The sequence below is a fragment of the Theropithecus gelada genome, chromosome 5, assembly GCF_003255815.1.
Source record: "Theropithecus gelada isolate Dixy chromosome 5, Tgel_1.0, whole genome shotgun sequence".
Lineage (NCBI taxonomy): Eukaryota > Metazoa > Chordata > Mammalia > Primates > Cercopithecidae > Theropithecus > Theropithecus gelada.
In genome coordinates, this window is record NC_037672.1 from 183927069 (window position 1) to 183949587 (window position 22519).

Consider the following 22519-nt stretch of genomic DNA (forward strand, 5'->3'; position numbering starts at 1 on the left):
TTAGCATCCCCATTCTCCAGCCCAGAGCTCCAGCCAGCGTCAACAACTAGTGACGTCCTGTCTGTCACTGAACTACAGGCGGGCCCACAGACCCCCAGTGAAGGTGTGGAGTCGGTGGCTTCAGCTGTAGTGAGTTTTCTCCTTGCAACTGCTCATTGCATCCCAAACTGGGGAATGACTATAAGATGTTCACAAATGAATAGTACTAGGTTATTTTTTTTACCTACCTGAAGCATATGTGCCCTCAGGACAATTTTTACCTCTTCCAACCCAAATGCCCTTGAAACAGGAACATTTATTTCACGTGCTACTAATGACAAAGTAGTAACTGTTCATTTAAAAATAGTGTTATGAGATCTCTCTTTTCCTTTTGAATCCCTCTAATTTTCTGCAAATGTGATTTTTTTGTTTTGTTTTGTTTTGTTTTTTCTGACATACCTGTCTCATTGACAGAGCTGATCTCCTGGAGTAGTTCAGAAAGAAACTTTCTGTTTACACAGACTATCAGCAGCACAAAACCTCATTTCCTGCCCTGACTTTTCCCTGATATGACCAAAGGGAACATGAAATTGTGGGGATTTGTGGAGAGCGATTTGTCAGCCTTTTCTTATTTACTTGGACTGTGAGATATAAATTGAATCTGGGGCTCTCTCTTCAAGAATAAGTTATTTGTTATCAAATAAGATAACATTAGCAGATCGGACATGGATCAGTTGTTTCTCTTATAACCTCGGTAGGTGTGGAGGGTGCTCTGAGTTCTAGAATAATGGTTTGCTTTTCTGTGTCCACTTGGCTTTTGTTTCTATCTCATTTGAACACCCTCGGTCTGCTGGAGAGTGAGTGAATGTCTTTCCACATAAAGTGGAACAGACTGAAGACAGTGGAACTCCGTATTACAGCCATTTAACCGACACGGCAGGTTTTCACATGGTTGCCTCAGCTATTGTGATTATTGCTGATTGAACGTACAGTCTATGAGAACTGATTAACGATGTCACGGCTACTAGATTGCTTGGTGAACTCACTTGACCTTAGTGGTAACTGTGGCACGATGGTGCTTGAGAAATCATCAAAACTTAAAAGAAAAATGAAAAGATAATAGTTAAAATATGAATTGGCAAATTCTAATATAAATCAGGTGCTATTCAAATTCCTCAGTTGACTTGTTCCGTACTTAGGTAGTGACACCAGTCAGATATGGAAATGTTGAGGCTTCTGACGCTACCTCCAATGGGGAAAAGCATCCACGCATATGGAATAAAGAATTTCCCCAAATAACAAAAATGCAGCTGCAATTACAGAACAAACACGTTGCCTCCTATATCTCAGCACAGTTGTTTTGTTTTTATGGTGCTTATTTATGTAGTCACTAATTTGGGATATTCAGTAATTTGCAGCAGGGCCCTTCATCATTAGTGTGAGTTAACAAAATGGTTCTGTTGTCCTTAGTAATTAATGTAGTAGGAAATGAGGAAGATACAACGCATTCTGAGGGCTGCTCAATACCTTTATCTTCCTTTACTGTCTGTTAGCTAAATATGGAATTTTAATTTCCTCCCTAATTATCGAAGAGTTTTTCGCTCAGTGGGCATGTCCCCGAGGCCCAATTGCTTACTTTCACTCTCTAGATTTTCCCCTCACTTTTTGGAAATGTATGATTATGAACTTGCAAGCCGTTCACAAACATTTCTATGGGAAACAGTTAAACACTAACCCACATTAAACAGCTCCAGAGTATCTTGAGCCTTCTGCCGGCCGCTTCACTGATGTCATTTCATTTGTTCCTCTGGGTAACCCTTCAAGGGTGGCAATGAAGGGATGTGGTTTGCAAGAAGAAAACTGGCTTGTTGAAACTTCTTCCACAACATCCTGTTATCTAGGTGGATAACCTGAGATTCAAACTTAGTTTGGTTCTGAAGCCCACAGTCTGGTTGGTCTGGCTCTAGAGCCCACAGTCACTGTGAGAAGGTAACATTACTGTACTTATCCTGAATTGGTTTAGCTTTGGCATATCGTCAGTGCTGCTTCTCAGTTACTGCTTGTCATATGATGCCTAATGGTTTTCTGATTTTTATCTTGGCATGGAAGATTGCAGGTATGCAAACTTGCATGCCTTTATTTCCTCTAGACTTTGCCGATTCTATGGAAAACAAACTTTTTTAATATCAAAGTCGATTCGCATTTTTCAGAACAAGTAGAACACCTGAAATTTAAGTTAAAACTGTAGCTACCATTTGTGTCTACATTCACTTCATTCTAACAATCTAGATGATGACTTGTCATAGTTAGATATCTACATTGTCAGCATGATAATGATGATGACAGTAACAAGAGCAACAGCACTACTCATTGTGAAATACATTCTAGGCTGGGTAGTTAATGATTATTCAAGTTTTTCAAATGAGAAAAATATGGTATAGCACAGTTAAGAAATTTACTCAGGGTCTTACAGCTAGTAAGTGGCAGTGTTAAACCAATATTTTAAATTTTACCCATAATTGGTTAACATTTTTCAGTTTTCTCGGTATTAGTTATATGTACAGATTGAGTATCCTTTAAAGTATTGGGAATCAGAAGTGTTTTGGATTTTTTTATTTTGGAATATTTTGCCTATACATAATAAGATATCTAGGGGATGGGATCCACATCCAAACACGATATTGATTTAAGTTGTAAATACACCTTGAAAACACAGACTGAAAGTAATTTTAAACAATATTTTAAATAATGTGCATGAAACAAATTCGGTGTACATTGAGCCATCAGAAAGCAAAAATGCCACCACCTGAGCCACCCATGTGATAATCTGTGTTTTTTTGGCATCACCATCATTCATGACTGAATTTATATGCTACCGATAAGCAATCTTGTGTATGCTTATTCACACGTAAGTACTTAATGATCACAAATATGACATAACATTAACAGAGTGAAAAAACAATGTGTGCAGGCTGGCTAAGCAGCACAGGAGCGTCACCAGATACCTGTATCAGCTGCTAAGCAACAGCGACAACAAACAATGCAGGTGTCTGTTCTTCAGCTGCCATGCTGTGCTTGATTAAGGTGACTGCACACCGTACAGTAACCCCCTTGGGAACTGTGACTACACTGTGTGTTGTGCACCTGTGTTTTGACTGCTACCCATCACCTGACGTCAGGTGTGAAATTCCCGCTTGTGGTGTAATGTTGGCATGCATTTTGGAACATTCTGAATTTTAGACTTTCCGATTAGAAACGCTTAATCTGTAGTATTCTGTTCTAATGTTGGTCTTTGGTGTTGCAATTATTGTCTTAAGATTGTATTTGGTCTATTAAAAGTTGTAATGATGACTACCGAAATGATTTTGAAATTAGTAGTTATTCTTTGTAAAAAGAGGATTTTGAAGATCCAATATCTTTTGTCAAACATCTCACCAATAAGTTAAGAAGATCTAAATCTTGCCCCCCCACACCCCCTTATGCTTTAAAATCTATCTTTCCCAATGTGATTCCCACTGCACATCTTGAGGGGATCTTCTCTGGATTTCCACATAAGCATTGTCCAGAAAAAGCTTTTCAGGCAGAACTTTGTCCTCCAGAAATCCCATAGACTAGCAGGTTGTAGGTACCATTCACGTGGATAACCAACTCTGAGGGCAATGATATGAAGTTAGATGAAAACAAATGAAAATACCATCTGTTCTGTGGTTAGACTATTAATCTCACTATAGTGGTAGATCATCTATAGTAATCTGTTTGACTTTGGAAGGATAACCCTGATCAACCCAAGTATTAAACAATGACAAGCCCCTAAATAGCTAAAGCTTAATCCAAATTGCCAATTACAGTTCCAAAATTTTGAAAAGTGAACTTTATAGAAGAGCTAATTTAATATGGCTAAAAAGAATGTTTTTGGTACAGAAGGTGCTCTTATCCAGTAGTTTTCAAGAACTTCAAGTACAAATTTAAATTTATACATTTCATTCATGCATTATACAAATGCAGAAAGTAAAAACTGTAAAGTGAAATCTATTCTTCCAGCATTCCTAATGAATTCTTTTGTGATACCTCCTTCTTGGATTTTCACATTCCATCACAGAGTCCATTGGTTAATCCAAACTTTTACTTTCATAAATTAGCCCATATGGCTTAAATCTAAAAACATAATTTGTTTTTTGTTGTTGTTGTTGTTGTTGTTTTAGTTCTAATCTTAGCAGGCTGGGGAAACTGGGGTTTCTCTAGAAAAGTTACAAATGAGAGATAAGCCTCTTATTTTACAAATTCCTCAAGGTGTGATACAAACTTGATTGGAGCAAACACTTCCCTGTCAATGCAATGGATTCCCCATATAACTTCCGTGGAATGTGCGTGAGGCTCTTGTCGGAGAGATGATCCGGTCAGAAGTCAGAAAAAAGAAAGGCATTTGACTGGTATTTCTTTGCCAATTCATATTCACTGCCTCTAAACCATATACTCTTATTTTCCACTGGAAGAATGAAAGGGGAGCAAATAAATGTAGGAAGAAAGGAAACTGTGAAAATAGGGAGGAAAAGAAGGGAGAAGAGAGGAGAGTGGAATGGAAACAGAAACAGGACGTTTATTATCCACTCTCGGCTAAGGTGAAGTAGAAGCTCATTAGGCTATGAGGAGACCCAGAGCACCCCCTTTTCTTTTTTAGCAAACCCGCATGAGCTTATGGCTTTTCCCCAGCCAGGCAGGTTTCCTGAACCGCCCAAAGTGCTATTGAAATCTGTCTCTTGGAGGACTCTGGAGTGTGTCTCTGTCTGAAGAGCCTCGTAACTGTGACGTTGACAAACATCCCTTGCAGGACATTGAGAGATGGTAGAACATTTAGAGTTCTGTGATTCACATACTGCAGAATATATACCTATTGATCTTTTTTTCCTTCTAAGAAAATGTTCCTTTGATACATTTGGCTGAAGAATTGGAAAATATGGGTTTTGTTTTGTTTTGATTTGATTTGGTTTTTCCAAAGGAGAGATAATCGGTGAATTCTACTGGGGATGGGTGGTTGTTTAGGCAAGTGTAATGTTCCATAAATTATCTGGGCCTTGAACTATTGCCGTGTATGATACATGAGTGATACATACAACCCAAAAAGGATTTATTCTTTATTTTCCTATCCAGTTTCAGAAGGAGAAAATAACCGGGAGCCAGGAAATAGTAACAATAAACTTCACCATGCTTTAAAAACCAATGTTATTCTCATTTTCATTAAAGGACAATAAAGCTCATGAAAATAATCCACATATTGATGCTATTCATCATCTTCCTCATCACAAATTAAAAAGTATGCTAATTAAAAAGATATTCATATATATATGTAAAGCAGTTATTTTTAGTCTTTTAAAAAGAGCTCATACTATATATATGTACATATAGTTTTTCAGCTTTATTGAGGCATAATTGCCAAACATTGTATGAATTTAAGGCATACAACGTATTTTGATATATGTATAGATTGTGAAATAATTACACAATCAAGCCAACCAACATATCCATCACCTGACCTAGTTGCCTTTTTTTGGTGGAGTGAGAACACTTGAGATCCACTTTCTCAGCGATCTAAGTGTAAAATGGATTATTACTAACTATAGTGACCCTGCTATGCAGCAGCTCTCCAGAACTTACTTACCTGATCACTGAAAGGATGTATCTTTGTCTTAGCCTTTTTTTTTTTAAGTGGTTGAAAAAAAAAATCAAAAGTTAGTTTTTTTCTACCTTTTTAAATGTACTGTTAAGCTTTTTTGTTGTTGTTGTTTTGAGACGGAGTCTCGCTCTGCCGCCCAGGCTGGAGTGAGTGGCCCCATCTTGGCTCACTGCAAGCTCTGCCTCCCGGGTTCACACCATTCTCCTGCCTCAGCCTCCCGAGTAGCTGGGACCACAGGCGCCCACCAAGCCCGACTGGTTTTGTGTATTTTTAGTAGAGACGGGGTTTCACCGTGTTAGTCAGATGGTCTCGATCTCCTGACCTCGTGATCCGCCCGCCTCAGCCTCCCAAAGTGCTGGGATTCCAGGCGTGAGCCACCGCACCTGGCCAAAATTTACTGTTTTTAATGCAGCACAAATACAATATTTGATAAATGTTACTTTTATATATGTGATTTCTGGCATATGAAAATAATCTCTTGTTAGCTGTTTTTAAATGTCTTTTTTCTTGATGCTAGTTGAGGTTTAGAGGAGAGTTTAAATGTAAAAACCCTAGAACAGTTATCTCAAGAAAAGTGTCTCCAGCCTCTTAAGCCGTTATTTACATGAGGAATTGCCAGGAGCAGCAGCCATTGAATGCGGAGCAAGAGGCTGCTTTGTGTTTATGTTTTAGAATTCCCCTTTGACACCTGTCTAATTCCTAGTGTGAAAATATTGTTTGGCTCCTTATTAGCTAATTTGAATTTACTTTATGGTTTACATAAAATAAATTCTCCTAGGAGTTTATAATCCAGGAAATGTTCTTGATACTGTGAGACTCTCTGGGGAGGCATATGGTTACTTCATCCAGGATCGCACTTCTTCAAAGGAGAATGTTACCAAGTTCGCTGCTCCACAAGTGCCAGGGAGAGCAGGAAGGCTCACAGTGAAACATACAATACCTGTGGGATTTTACTTTAATCCCAGATTTTCCTAAAACAGTCTTTAGAACCACTTGAAAATAATCGCTTCACATTCTTTCCCCTATTCATGAAGTAGGGTGCCATATTATTTAATTTATAGCACAAGCATTTTGTGAGACCCAGAAATATTGATAATATGTATTAGGATGAAAATAGAAACTCTGGCTTGTGTCTTAGACCTTCAAAAGTTGGAATTTGTGGAAAATTAAGTAGCAAATTAATTTGTAGCTTGTTTTATAAACTTTTAGAACTGGAAAGATCTTAGAAATAATCTATTGGACAAATGAGGCAATTAAAATCAAAACACGTAAAATGGTGTGCCCAAATCTGCACAGCTCCGGCAAGTTGTCTTCCTGCTGAATGGATCCGTTTTCTGCTTTCTGGGAAGATTGAGAATCAAGATTATGCACCCTGCCTCCTCAGGGCAAATCCCACTCCGACCTTACTTAAGACTTGGAGTTTGGCAGAAACTTCCGTGTTCCGACAGCACCTTGCCTCTCTGGCGGTAGTAGATTGACCAGGGATATTGATGGCTCCGTAATTCCAGCGAGATCATGACAGCCAACACTGTTGAGAGCTTCCCATAAGCCATCGTCTTTGAAGCCCTTAATATGTGTGAGTTTGTTTAACCCTGACGATGATACGCTTTGGAATAGATACCACTATTATCTCCATTTTCCAAATGAAGATCCTGAAATGGAAGTGCTTTACTGAAGACCACACATCTGGTAGTGGCAGGGCTGCAGTGCAGCGTGGCTCTCGAATCTGTGTACTACATAGCAGGGATAGGATTAGGACAATCTGAGGACAGTTATTGGCCCAAAGTTGGGCCCAGGACATAAACCAGGCCAACAGGAGCTATTTCCTGGAATTTTTCAAACAGAATCTAGAGAATAAGGTGAAGGATGTTTCTGACGGGCAGGGTGAGAGGTGTCAGCCACAGTTCTGTCAGGTCATATTTCCTGCCAGGCTGAGGAAGCTCGTCCGAGAGATGGAAGCTAACACATGTGGAGAGTAGAGATTGGAGAAGGCAGGAGTGTCGTGGGAGGAGCACTTGGCTGTATACCTGCTGTTCCCTGCAAAGCTTTTAGTCAATTACATTTTTCTCCCTTTCCTTTTCTTTTTCATATGTAAATCAAAGGAGATTGCTTAATTTAAAAAATTATTGATGAGAGCAAATCCCTACTTAGCTCTTACTATGAGTTAGGCATGGTTATAAGTGCTTTTTATTTTATTTATACCACTTAATCCTTAAGATAATCTAACGCAATAGGTTCTAGTTTCAATTCCCATTTTATAAAGGAGAAAACAGGGGCATAGGGAAGTAACTTACCCAAAGGTATTATGGTTAATACTGTGACTACCTGATGTAGTCAAACTAGAACCCAGGTCTGTTTGACTCGGAACTTGGTTCTTAGCTCCATGCCCCATATTCCCCACATGACCTAGGACGGAGACTCTCCATTAACAGTGAAAACAAAATCATTCCCAAGTGATTCAAAAATACTATCAGAGACAGTGTTTATATCTCCTCTATGGAGCTGACAAGATCTAGGAGTGACAATTAGCTGTTGGCATTACCATAGTAAATACTTTAATATCAATAGTGATCACATATATTTTTATATTCATTAATAATAATGACGATTATTATTTTTATAAAGTGCAGTGCACTTTAAGAAATTAGAAAAAATATTCTGATTTATTTTCCTCAAATTATGTAAGAATATTTTTATGGATAAAAAATGATAATTTAGAAACAATTAAAACTTGAAATAATTAGTAAATAAATTGGATATGGGTTTCACTGAAATAACGTTCTGGAAGTTCAAGCTAGGCTTTTAACTCTCAGTCACATGTGCTTTCTTATAAGCCACTAGAAAAGTGTCATGTAAATACAAATTAGTCTCATCCTAAAAGGCAAAGTAAACAGCAAAACATGTACCCAGTGAACGTAATGAGCAGTCACACTTAAGCTCAAGCTTAAACTATGGGAACATTCTTTTTATCCTTCAGCAATAAATCCTGTTTTGACTGAATTGTAGTGTTTGGATAATTGATCCAATTCTCTTCACATGCGCATTTATTATTAGTGTTCTACATGGTCTAGCTAAACCCCAGTGATTCGTGAAGAGCAATCATAACCGTAGAAATCAGTCTCCAAAATGTACTTCCAAAGCACAGGCCAAGCATTTCAATAAGCTGCAGCCCGCATGTACCATTAATCCTGCATGCTGCTTTGTAAGTGCTATTGGATTATTTTCAAGGCCATTTCTCCGTGTGTTCAACTAGAGAGCAAGCTCTTTAAAGGATGGACCTCAAAGGAGTATCATGAAAGAAAATATGTAATATTGCAAAGTGCTTAGCCCTTTATAACTCTCCTTTCGTTTTTATTCATTCAACAAGTTTTCACTGACCACCTCCTTGGTGCCAGGCCTGAGGCTCTGGAGATACAAGCAGTGAGCAAGAAGTGGACATGGGCCCCATCCCAACAGAGCTTACATTCTCAGGGAGGGAAGCAGCCCATAAGCACACCAGCAAGCAAGCCAGTCAGTCTGCAACAGTAATTAGTGCTCCGACGGAAAGTGTGGCATGCACTGCCCCAGACCCGTCCTTGGGGAGGAGATGTGGAGGCTGAAGCTTGAATGGTGAGACAAGCTGGCCTTATGAAGAACTGGGCAAGAGTGTTCTGGGTCCCAGGAGCGGTTGGGACAAAAGCACTGTGGTTGAAAAGCACTTGCTCCATTTAAGAAGCAGAAAGGACGTCCATGGGGTCGTGGAACCGCGAGGGAGGTTGAAGAAGAGTGGGAAGATTGGGAATGGAACGGTAGGAGAGTTTTGGAAAGGGGCCACGTGGTTTATGTCCTAAATCAGAGGTGGACACACTTTCCCTCCAAGAGCCAGGGAGTAGGTGTTTTGGACTTGGTGGACTGTGTGGTCGCCATGGTGACTACTCACTTCTGCAGCTGTGACGCAAAAGCAGCCACGGGCGACGTGGAAATGAACGGGCATGGTGTCTGCCGACACAGCTTTATTTATTGGAACAATAAACTGGGAATTTTATTATTAAACCTCTTTAAAAGATAACCCGGCCTTTATGGAAATACGACGATGATATGATAACCAAGAAGAGTCCAAATCCCCTGTGCAGTTCGGGCAGGGCTCTGAGCGCGGGGTCAGGTTCAAAGAAACGCCAGCCCCACACCACAACGTCCTTGTAAAGCGGTTGTGAATCTGTATGGCGGTACCTCAAAAAAATACCAAGAAAGGTTCCCATTCATAATAAGCAAGCCTTCCTGAAATACTTGTTTATTATGTTTTTTCACTTATTTCACATACCGACAGAGCTGTTGCCTAGATCTTTTCTTCAGTTTTAACTTATCTGTTATTGGTATGTGATATTGATTGATACCACATATCAATAACATTGTATTGTGTATAATTATACATATTTTTGGAGTACATGTGATATTTTAATACAATATATTGCATATTAAAATATATTGTATATATATTTATGTATAATATACAATATGTTGTATACTAAAATATCACATGTACTCCAAAAATATGTATAATCATACACAATACAATGTATAATGATCAAATCAGGGTAATTAGGATCTCTGTCACCTCAAACATTGATCTTTCCCTTGTGTTGGTAACATTTAAAATCCTTCTTTCTAACTATTTAAAAATATACAAAAAATTACCATAATTTCCCTCCTGCACTATTGAATATTAGAACTGATTTTCTTCTGTCTCATCGTGCTTGTGTGCCCATTAATCAAATCTCTATCTGCCCCACTCCACACCCTTTCTGGTCCCTGGCAGCCATCATTCTACTCTCTAGTTCCATGAGATAATTATTTTTTTTGGCTCCTCTGTGAGTAAGAGCATGTGATATTTGTTTTTCTGCACTTGGCTTATTTCACTTCACATAATGACCTCTAGTTCCATCCATGCTGCTGTGCATTATAAGACTTCATTCTTTTTTATGGCTGAATAGTACTCCATTGTGTATATGTATCACATTTTCTTTGTCCATTCGCCTGTTGATGGATACTGAGGCAGATTCCATTTCTTGGCTGCTGTGAATAGTGCTGCATGTCATCTAGCTCTTGCTTCCTCTCTCCAAACTTCACCACACTCACCAAATCCAGCCCAGGTGGACTGTAATTATTGTACCCATTAAGTCTTTGGAATCTATCGTTTCCCTTTATACCAGGAGTTTTCAGGGTTCACTGAGTCCACTGCTTTTTAAATGATACATAGTCCTCAATGTCTCCTTTTTCTCCTTCCCTATTTCAGTTTACATGAACTGTACATGCAATTAATTGCTTTCAAACACCCCAACCTCCCTTGCCACTTTCTCAATGTCATTTTCACCAGCAAAATCCCTAACTTGGTTAAACCCAACTGTCTGTGTATTAAACGTGGCTGGAGAACAACACACACCCTGGTTGGCTGCATTCTGTCTAAAACCATCCGTAAATCTCCAGTGGCAGTTTACATGACCCTACAATCCAGGCATCTTTGCCTATCCAGTTTAACTTGTTCACTTTTTGAAACAATTTTTCGCCCTTTTTTTCCCAGATATTTCCAATGGTTTAAAATTTCAGCGAATTATCTTGTCACATATGTAATTGAGAGCACAGAAGTCCTCAGAATGAAACTTTCTCTTTGTTCACTGTCAACTCTGTCTAAATTCTTCTGTCTCTACGCACTCACTTTGTCTTCTCTCCTGTGGTGGTGGATGAAGATCCCTGGCTCCGATCAAAGGCAGTTCCTCACTGGTGCTCTGTATCTTGCCCTTCTCCACTTCTAGGGACTTTTACCCAGCAAAGAATCCTCCTTTTTGTGCATCTCAGTTTCCCATCTTCTTCTGAATTATGATCATCAGCTTGCTCCATAAATTCACGGCTTAAGAAAACTCTCCCTCGAGCACACTGACCCACGTCTTCCTATAGCTACTGGCCCATTTCTCTAATTCTTTACTTCACATTTTCTTTACAACCCAAGGCATCTGGGCTTCCATTAGCACCATTCCACTGAAACTGTTCCTGTCCAGGTCACCAGTGGTACCAAAGATGCCGAAGGCACCTGTGGTGTTGGCCAGTCCAAGGGTCACTTCTCTCTCCTGGTCGTACTTTGCCTCTCAGACGCATTTGACATCCATTCTCTTCCGAAGATCTTTTTCCACCACATTGCAATTCTATGCTTTTCTTTTTTGTACTTCACCGATCACTGCATTCTTCTAACTCAAACTGTTGTCTCCTCTTTTTGTGCTGAGCACCTAAATATTTGGGCCTCAGAGTTTAGTTTTAGGTCCTGTAGTCTTCAGTATCCAAACTTTCCCTAGGATAGCTCATCCAATATGGAGCTCTTAATACTATGTATATGCTAATGATGCTAATATTTATACCCTCAGCCTAACCCATTCAAACTCGTGTGGCTGCCTTCCTATTTGACACTGTTGCTTGGATGTCTAATCGACAGCTCAGTTAACCTGTGCAAAAGGAAACGCTTGTCGATTTTTTAAAATCCCTAAATTGATTACTCCTCCCACCTTTTTATCCACCCAGTTATTAAAGACTAAAATCTAGAAACCACCCTTGATCTTTTTTACCCTCAGACTCCATATCTGACCCAATAATGAGTCTTGCTAATTCTATCACCAAGATGTATCTGGTATTGGTCTACGTGTCATCTCTGTGGGAACCTCCATACTCCGTGTCATCGTCATCACCACATGGAATACAGAAGCTTCCTAATCAGTGCCTTGTTTCCACTCTGGCTCCCATTAATCGTTTCATCTTCTATTTCGTTTTTACAAGCTAGCATAATTCTTCGAATAGCCTGAAGCGGATCACGTTATGTTATGTCTCTGCTCAAAATCTTTCAACGGCTTCTAATGCCTTTTGCTTCAAAGGAATCAAATGGAAATCCTTCATCAGAGCATACAGGACCCTGTTTTCTCTCCATCTTTGTCTCTACTATTGTCCGTCTCGGTCACTGCAGTCCAACTAGTAGGTACTGACTGACTTGCATCATTTGCGTATCACCTTCCTGCCAAGGCATCCACAGACCACTCAATTTAAAGTAATTCAATCCTAGTCAAGTTTTAATATTATTAATCTGAATTATTTTAATATTAATAAGACTATTCTGTGTTACCTTAATATTATTATTCTGTATTATAGACTTCTAGTCTGTATTATAGACTCTAGTCTTCAGTCATATCTGAAATTATTTTGTTGACATGAGTACACAAGAGTGGAAGCCTCATTTGTTTAGGTCCTCTGTGGTATTCCAGCACCTAGAACTATGTCTAGAGCAGGATAGAGACTCAGTAAATGTTAGATCAATGTATGATGCCTTTTACTTTCCTAGATTCGCCAACTCTGCATCTCTTACCTTTACATTCAACCTTCACATTAAAGGCCCAAGAACTGGTCAGGCAAAGACAGCCTTCTCCTCTGCACACAGAAGGTAGAAGAGGGCCACGACTGTATTAATATTTTACTCTAGTAATTAATAAAGCCATCATTTACAGAGATTTCTCATGTGCTTTTATCCATTCTTTAATTTACCCTGTCAATCACCTGGCAATGTGTATTATTGGAAATCTAGTTTTTGCTGTATGTTTTCCCCTTCCTAAGGGGGCCACCCGTTCCTGATTCTGTGCAGCTCTCCGGCACCTTCAGGTCTGGTGGAATCGATCTTGCTTCCCTGGACCAAATGCTGGACCCATGAGCTGGAGAGTCAGGGTTCGCCTTCTCCCTGGAAACATTAATTGGTACAGGGATGGTCACATGATCCAAATATGACTAATTGTTCCTCTTTGGAAAGCTGGTTGGAAAGAGTAGGAAAGTTGCAATCTTTTTTTCTGACAGGTTCAGAATTACATAGGACCTGACATATTATGGCCTCTGTCTGGAAATGAAGCCCATCCCAGAAAAAGCAGGCATGAGTGATGGAGAGCGCACTCGTCTGAGCTCACAGACACTGCCTGAGTGAACCCGTGCTTGCTATCTTCCACGCTTTTCACAAAGCTGTGGTAAAAAGTCTTTTTGTACCTCAGCTAATTTGAGTTGCATTCCACAAACCCTTGACTAATTCAATTATTAGTCTTATTTTTTAACTGGGGAAAATGAAACTTAAAGTTAAGATACTTGCCAGGAAGGAAATACTTGAGCAAATCTTTCTTTAGTAAATAGGATAGGTCTAATATGGACAAGCATTTTAATTATTTTGATGATATTTAATTTTTTCCACTTTAAAAACATTTTATTAGGTTTTTTTTCTTAGTGTATATACAAAATTCACTCAGGAAAAAACCATTTTACATTAAGGTAATTCTTTGGATTTTTTACATATATATATGTATATTTTTTTTTTCTCAAAGCCCATTGTTTAGTCACTAGAGTGAAGTTCATTAAAGAATTGACAGCAATTGGAAATTATGTAAAATGATATAGGAGTCAAGAGAAGGATTAATGAAATTTGGTAGTTGATACTCACAATTAAAGTAAATGTGCAAAATTGATTACTTTACCTCAAGACAGTACCATCTTTCAGGAAAGTAAAACAAAAAATGTGTCTCCTGTATACTGGCTACATTCTAAATTACATAGACTGAACATGAAAGACAAATGGACTTCTGGGTTAAGAGACAAGAAAGGTACTCCCGTTCTTATTTTACACTATTGGTAAATATTCGAGTGTGCCAATAAGCAAAAGGAACATCAGTTAATTCAGAAAGGAGAATGCGCAAACTGAACTGTTCTGTGACTGATGGGAGAGGCTGATAGAATTCACAGATTATTGGAATACTAATCGCACCACATTGGCAGCCTCGTCAAATACCATTTTGCTTTTTAGATGGTTATACCCTTCACTCACTTAATCAAATCAGAAAACTTGGTCACCTTAGATTCCCCACCCCTTTTGTCCACCTTCCCTGTCATTACCGTTTCAAATGGGCTCTCTTGTCTTAGAGTGTGTGTCTCGAAAGCAACCTTGGCTGCACGCTGCCCTGGCGCAGCATCTCCTGCTTGCCCAATCTCAGGGTCTCATCTTCGTGCATCAGGCTCTGCCTGTGACAGTCCAGCCTCCGTAGAGCAGCCTCCACAGAGTCGCGAAGATTTATTTAAAAGAACAAGCTGAACTGCACCACGTTTGTGCTTAACTTTTGAAATCTCTGTTACCTGAAGAATAAAGTTCAAAAATAGACTCCTTAGAGAAGTGCTTATTTGTTAGGAGCGTAGTTGGAGATGAGGGTACCAGGAGAGATGAGATATGGGCCTTCCTGTAAGGTATTGGTGTAAGGTTGTGTGATCGGGAGGGTGGGGTGATATCCAAAAGCAGCCATCTTCATAGAACACGGAAAGCTTGTTACAGATAGGGACCAGAGCCCAGTGAAGCTCAAAGGGACAGGACTTAGCATCGCCTCTGTTTTCAGAAAGGCTTCCTGGAGGAAAGATGACAAGTTGAGGCTCAAAAAGTCATCCAGGCTCACAAGAAAAAGAAGCATAGATTATTATCCAGGCAGTTATAAGAGCAGGAGAAAAGGTACGAAGAGTTTTTCAAAATGGCAAACAGTTCAGTATTATGAAAACATAAACAATGATGTAGGAAGCTGAGGCTCAGAGGGATGGAGAAGGAAGTAGGAGTGAAAGATTCATGAAGATCACATACATCACATAGCCCTTTAACCTCTACTGATCGCATACTCTGCTGAGGATACAGAATAAACCAGAAAGGAAGCTCGCCCAGCTTGTCTGGAGTTAGCAACCTATAGCTTTAGAGCCAAATACATAAAAGTAGTGCAAGTTCTGATGAATACTATGAAGGAAAATGTAAGTTATTGATATAAAAAGTGAGAGGATAGATGTACTTCAAATGTGATGGCCAGGGATGGGCTCTCTGGGCAGGTCTCATTTGAAAACAAGAAGAAACTAGTACATGCAAAATTGGAGAGGGTTCTATTGCAAGGACCCTATGCTAAGAAAGAGCTTGACTTCTTGCAGAACCAAAGGAAGACCACTGTGCCTACAAAAGCAAGTGGAGATTGGGGAAGCGGCCAGAAATGAGATTGATGAGCTAATGAAGCACCTTCTTCTCAAGGCCCTGGAGAGCATGGTAAATTATATGGATTTCACTTCAAGTTCAGTGAGAAACCTTTTGATGATCTTAAATAAGCAAGCATACACCATGGTATGGAGTTTGCATATCTTGAGTAATGGGGAATCAATAATCGGTTTTAATCACGGAAGTTCATACCTACATCTAAGATGATTCACTCCAGAGGTTGGATGAGGAGTGTTATAAACATGAAATAAGACTAGGGTAAAATGTGTTGATTGGGAGGACATTGTAGTTATGCAGGCAACAGATCTTGAGGCTGGTATTTGTATAGAGAGAAGGACACAACTGAAAAATATTTTAGGCTAGGTGCGGTGGCTCATGCCTGTAATCCCAGCACTTTGGGAGGCCGAGGTGGGCAGATCACCTGAGATCAGGAGTTCGAGACCAGCCTGACCAACATGGAGAAACCTGTTTCTACTAAGAAAATACAAAATTGGCTGGGCGTGGTGGCGCCTGCCTGTAATTCCAGCTACTCAGGAGACTGAGGCAGGAGAATCACTTGAACCTGGGAGGTGGAGGTTTCAGTGAGCTGAGATCGCACCATTGCACTCCAGCCTAGGCAAAAAGAGTGAAACTCCATCTCAAAACAAAAACAAAAACAAAAACAAAAACAAAAAATAAGCAAAAAAAAAAAATTTAGAGGTAAAATCATCAAATGTTGTAATGAGCTATCCGAAAGAGTGAGTGTAATAAAAGAGAGAAAGTAGTTTAGAATAAGAGTTGATTTTATGACATGGTGAATAATAATGCCATGAGCTGGTATTAGATAATACAAGAAAAGGGCACATTTGGAGGAGATCATTACAGTATCCCTTGAATTTTGAGAGTTTGAGATATTGTGGAATAGCTAAGTGGTTATCGATAGGTGGAAGTTGGATATAGAAATCGAAAATTCAGAGAAGAGCAAGCTAGAGAGACAGATGTCAAAGACATCATCATATATATATTTGGCAGTTCAAACTATGAGTGAATATGAAAAGAACATAGAATGAGAAGAAAAGTAGAACAAGAGCTGAATTTTGAATGACATCAACATTAAATGGCAGGTAGAGGAGGGCCCTCGTTCTGAGATGAGAATGAGTGGTAAACAAGGGAAGTGAACACGTGTGAAGCCAGGGAAGTGGAAAGGACTCAGAAGGAGAACACACATGACACGCAAACGCAACAGGAGACCCACTGAGATAAGGATGCAAAAGCGTCCCAGAGAATTGGCAGTAACAGGGTCAGTGATGTTGGTCAGAGCAGGGAGAACGCAATGGTGTGGCAGAATTAGGACTGCAGTGGGATTAGGCAGGAGGAGGGGAGATGAAGTAATTCTAAGAACATGGATCAGTCTTCATGAAGGGAAGGGTAGAAAAGAAAGAGCATGGTGTCTGGTGAGGGGTACCCATTTGTTTAGTTCTTTTAATTATGCAAGACATTTCAAGCTTTTTATAGACTAAACGGAAAACACGAGAAAAAAGGAGAGATTAATGAAAAAGGAGATAATTCATTAAGTATGATCCCAGAGAACAAGCAAAGAGCTTGGAATCAGAGTCCCTGAGGAGAGTAGCAGAGAACACCAATCTGGAAGTAGGGTCAATCACAGAGGAACCTTGAGGGACTGACAGGTCAGCTCTTCAGCACAGAGCCAGGAGTACTCACCCTCTGCCCTAGTCTGTCTTAAAGCCTCTTTGCACCACTCTCTTCTCCACAGATTCTCAGTCCTTTCCACACCTACAAGTTCTGCTTTAGCCACCAGAGAACCAAGTCTCCAAGGAACACCATACACTTTCATCCTTGTGTTATTCCATGGTCTCCATCGCCTTCCCTTTTAACTCCCCTCCCCAAATCGACTTTCTTGCCCTGTGTCTTAGTCCCTTTGGGCTGCAATAACAAGACATCTGAGACTGGGTGATTGATGAAGAACACAGATTTATTGTCTACAGCTCTGGTGGCTGAGAAATCCAAGATCAAAGCGCCAACAGATACAGTGTCTGATATGGGCCTGTTCCTCAGGAATGGCATCTCCTCGCAGTGTCCTTCCAGGGAGGAAGAAGCAAGGATGCCCGCTGGGAGGGAACTAATCTCATTTGTGAGGGTGGGACCTTCATGACTTAATCTCTTCCAAATGGCACACTTCTTAATACCATCATATCAGGTATTAGGTTACAACATATGGACTTTAGGGGCCACTAGCGTTCCGTCCATACCACCTAACTTTGGCCTAACACTCATCCCTTCACCCAAAGTTAACATGGGGAAATATTTTCATTATACTTCAGATCTTATAAAAATGTTTTCTCCTACTAGTCATCTAGATGCACATAAATAAACAGTACTTCCTTTCCCACATTCCCTTGGATGTGTTTGAAACCGAGCTAGAATGGGACTTCTGTGAGGCCAGGAGTCATGCTCTATTTATCTCTCAACCTTTGGTGTCTGGTGCAATGCCTGGCACATGCCCCACATTGTGTTGAAGGACAGGATGCATATCTACAGTCTTCATGTTAAAGATGGAAGCCTTGATGTCTCCCCTTAAAATTATTCGTCTAATAACTTACATACCTTCTCTAGCTCAGAAACTTAAAAAGCATGCTTAGTAATATGCAGAACCCCTTGTAACTCTACTTGATGGATGCTCTCCTCTTTTGCATCTTCCTATTATCTCATAACATGAAGCTGAATAACAGCCATGTATGTGTAATTAATAAAATATGCAAATATTTTGTATCATTACCTTCAGCTTACAAATCAGAATGAAAAATTGTTATATTTAGTGTGTCTGGTTGTGCAGCTTTCTTCAAATGCCTCTCCTCTCCATGACCCTTACTGTGAAAATTAATTGGGTATCTCCTCTGACTGCTCCATTCATTCATCAAACATTTATTGCCAGGCACACAGATAACAATAAGAATAGATCTTCCTTCCAAGGAATGCACAGTCTAATAGACAGCAGTGGGAAATAATGACAAAATTGTTTTCTTTTAGCAGAATTTTTATCTACAGAGCAAAGAATTACAACTCTAGATCATTGCCCTGGAATTTCTTTGTTGGAGATCATCCCCAGATGGTTGGGACTCTGTCTGAAGGTTTCCTGATTCTGCCTTTGGTGGTTGTGTACAAGGCATGTGAGATAGTCTTAGGTGAACTATCCTTGGTGGCAGCTAATGCCTTCCTCTGCTTCCACAGAGTATTCTAGGAGCAGGGTGAGAGAATGGGCCTGCTTTTTCCAGCACTCAACAATCCTGCAAGGGACGAGGTAAGGTTCCTGCTCCTGTACCTATTACTTTCCTTGTTTTTCTCTGAGTGAATGGAATACTAACCTAATTGACTCAGAAGAAGAAGACTGCAGTAGAAGACTGGCTACATTTACTTACTAAATAAGTATCATTGGCTTCCTACTTCACCGGGCTGACTTGAAAAGAAAGCCAGCAGATATCTGTCTTTACGCCCTTCTTTTTTTTACATGTGAATGCTGGCTGCTTTCATTTGGTGGTCACCTGGTGGTAAGATTCTTTCTTGGGAAAAGGATTAGATTATTAGGTCTAGTCTAAGCAATCTGTTCCGGTTTGATTTACAAATAGCTAGGATTTGGGGTCTAGCTCAATTAATAATGAACTGGCATTTGGATTTACCTTTCATCTGTATCCCTTAGGCATTCCGTCAGAGAAGGGTGGCTGTGCCAAGGCAAGATTCGGGTGTCCCTTAGAACTCTGCAGAAAACAACATCTTACTGCTTTTGAAGCCACTCTTTAAAGCCTTAAATGCTTTCCTATCAATGGGGCCAACAATAAAAATATATATTGGTTATATTTTTATATACATTGATGTAATTATAATTGATGTATAATTGATATAATTATAGAATCAAAAAAACTAGGCTGACATACAGTTTATTAAATTTTTCGTCTGTCAAATTATTTCATGTTACATGTGACTGATTTAGTGATGATTGGAAGTAATTAGTATCTTCTACCCCATTGCAAGAGACTAACAAGCACGACCCAGTTGAATGGAGTCTCTGCTTGGAGACCAGGCCATGATTTCAGACTATCCTCACACTTATAAGAAGAAACATTTAATTAAAAGACTTTTAAGTCATTCAGAGAATGGAAATCAATTATTTCTCTTCTGGGAGAAACTGGTAAAAATTGGACTTTAAAAAAATTACATACAATAGGAGCTCTTGAGTAGAGCTATTGTTAGACTTTAGGGGTAATTATCAAGGAAAATGCTAAGCTTCTTTCATTAAAGACTTGTAAAAACTCTCTTGGTTAGACAGAGTTTTTCCTGAAATAAAGAGAATAACTTTTATAAATTTTGTGTTTTTTTCCAATACCGTAATACTATGCCAAATTAATATTTCTATAACTGCATTTGGTACCATCTTTACTATGAAAAAATATACTTCAAGAAATCTTTTTTCTCAAATATATGGAGTCATGAAAGTTTGTAATCTAGTTTTCCTTCCCTGGTACAGTTAATGATGGTTTCATTACCCAAAGAACTCAATAAACCAACTGTTTCATTATTGCTGACAAACAACTTGATCAATAAAACTGCTAACTTCACAAAATGCAAAGGTTTCTAGGTGAGAGGAGAGAAAATGTGACTCTAGATATTTTAATCTTTCCATATCAATCAAGAAAAATCCTTAGAGCCCCATGCATGTCTCCAGGAAAAATTATGTGTGTGCATGTGTGTGTGTGTCTGTGTGCATGTTTGTGTGTGTGTGTTTGAGGAGCTAAAGGATAAGGGTCATTAACTTCCATAAGTCACTCATACCATATAGAAAATAAGATGTCAATATGATTCTATACAATACAAATACATAAAACTATCTTTATTTTCTTGGAGAATAACTTACTTTAGTTATTTCTTTAATCTTTGAGGTGCTTCTTTTCAAATAGTTAATCACATTTTATGATTGTATGTTGGTTGGCAAATTTGCAGGTAGCTGTTACAAATTGTATATTTTATTTCAATTCTCAACCTAAAATAATATATAATTTATTGGATGATGATTATTCTGCAATTTAACATTTTCTAAAGACTTGCTGTTTTACAACTGTATGGATACTTAATACAGTGATAAAAAGTTCTCAGTATGTTAGATAAGAATACAAATAGCGGATCACGAGGTCAGGAGATCGAGACCATCCTGGCTAACACGGTGAAACCCCGTCTCTACTAAAAAAAATACAAAAAACTAGCCGGGCGAGGTGGCGGGTGCCTGTAGTCCCAGCTACTCGGGAGGCTGAGGCAGGAGAACGGCGTAAACCCGGGAGGCGGAGCTTGCAGTGAGCTGAGATCCTGCCACTGCACTCCAGCCTGGGCGACAGAGCGAGACTCCGTCTCAAAAAAAAATAAAAAAATTAAAAAATTAAAAAAAAAGAATACAAATAGCAATAACACAACCTTTTGGCCTCTGACCCTCAGTTGATTTTATGAAGTCCTTCTATGTTCATAAACAAAACACTGTTGTCCCTATCAAAGACTCACTTGACTTTTTCCATTTTCTCTTTGCAAAAATGAAGCGGTATTCACTGTGGCAGGTAGGAGCAGTAGCCTGCTGTGCAGTAGAAAGTCAACCTATGGACCAGGCCCCGTGGCTCATGCCTATAATCCCAGCACTTTGAGAGGCCAGTGCAGGCTGATCACCTGAGGTCAGGAGTTCGAGACTAGCCTGGCCAACATGGCAAAACCCTGTCTCTACCAAAACTACGAAAATTAGCAGGGCATGGTGGTGTGAGCCTGTAATCCCAGCTACCTAGGAGGCTGGGGCAGAAGAATCACTTGAACCCAGAAGGTGGAGGTTTCAGTGAGCCAAGATCATGCCACTGCACTCTAGTCTGGGCTACAGAGCAAGACTCCATCTCACAAAAAAAAAAAAAAAAAGGAAGTCGGCACATGAGTTTTAACTTGTTGAAACCTTAACTACTCATAGTCCACTGTTGACTGGAAGCCTTATCAATGATATAAACAGTCAATTAACACATATTTTGTATGTTGTATTTGTTATTTGTGGCATTATCACAATAAAGTAAGCTAGAGAAAAGAAAACGTTACTTAAAAAATCATAAGGAGGAGAAATATATTCACTGTTCAGTAAGTGCCAGTGGACCATCATAAGGTCTTTATCCTCGTCTTCATGTTGAGTAGACTAAGTAGAAGGAGGAAGGGGAGGGGTTGGTCTTGCTGTCTCAGGGTGGCAGAGGCAGAAGAAAATTTGTTTATAAGGGCATCTGTGCAGTTCAAACCTGCATTGTTCAAGGGTCAACCTTATAGAGGAAAGTCGTGGAGAACAAGGAGGGTGCTGGATATTCATTTAATCCAGGACCTTCATTTACTCGCCCACTCCAGATGTCTGTATGTCTGTTGTCATATGTGCTAGATATCAATCTCATACTTAATGTGATACTGCCCACATATGAAGTTTTAAGCCTTCCAGTGTATTTCAGTAGTCAATATGAGGGCTAAATAAATACGAGTAGTTCATATATTTATGCATGAACATGATACATTTATAAAATGATATGAGAATGTGGAGACTGTGGGTCTGATGATCAGGCATAGAGACAGAGAAGTGATTTAAGATAATAACTTCTTTCCTAACACAATGAAAATGTAAACATTTACCCAAACCCAGATGAAGCATTTAGAATGTTGGAAGGAAACAAAAGGTCATTTGTTTGCTTACACTTGTACTCTATCCACTTCAAGATCGGAAATAAAAATGATAAAGAGATATTGCTATGTTGGGTCGTGGAGTTTAA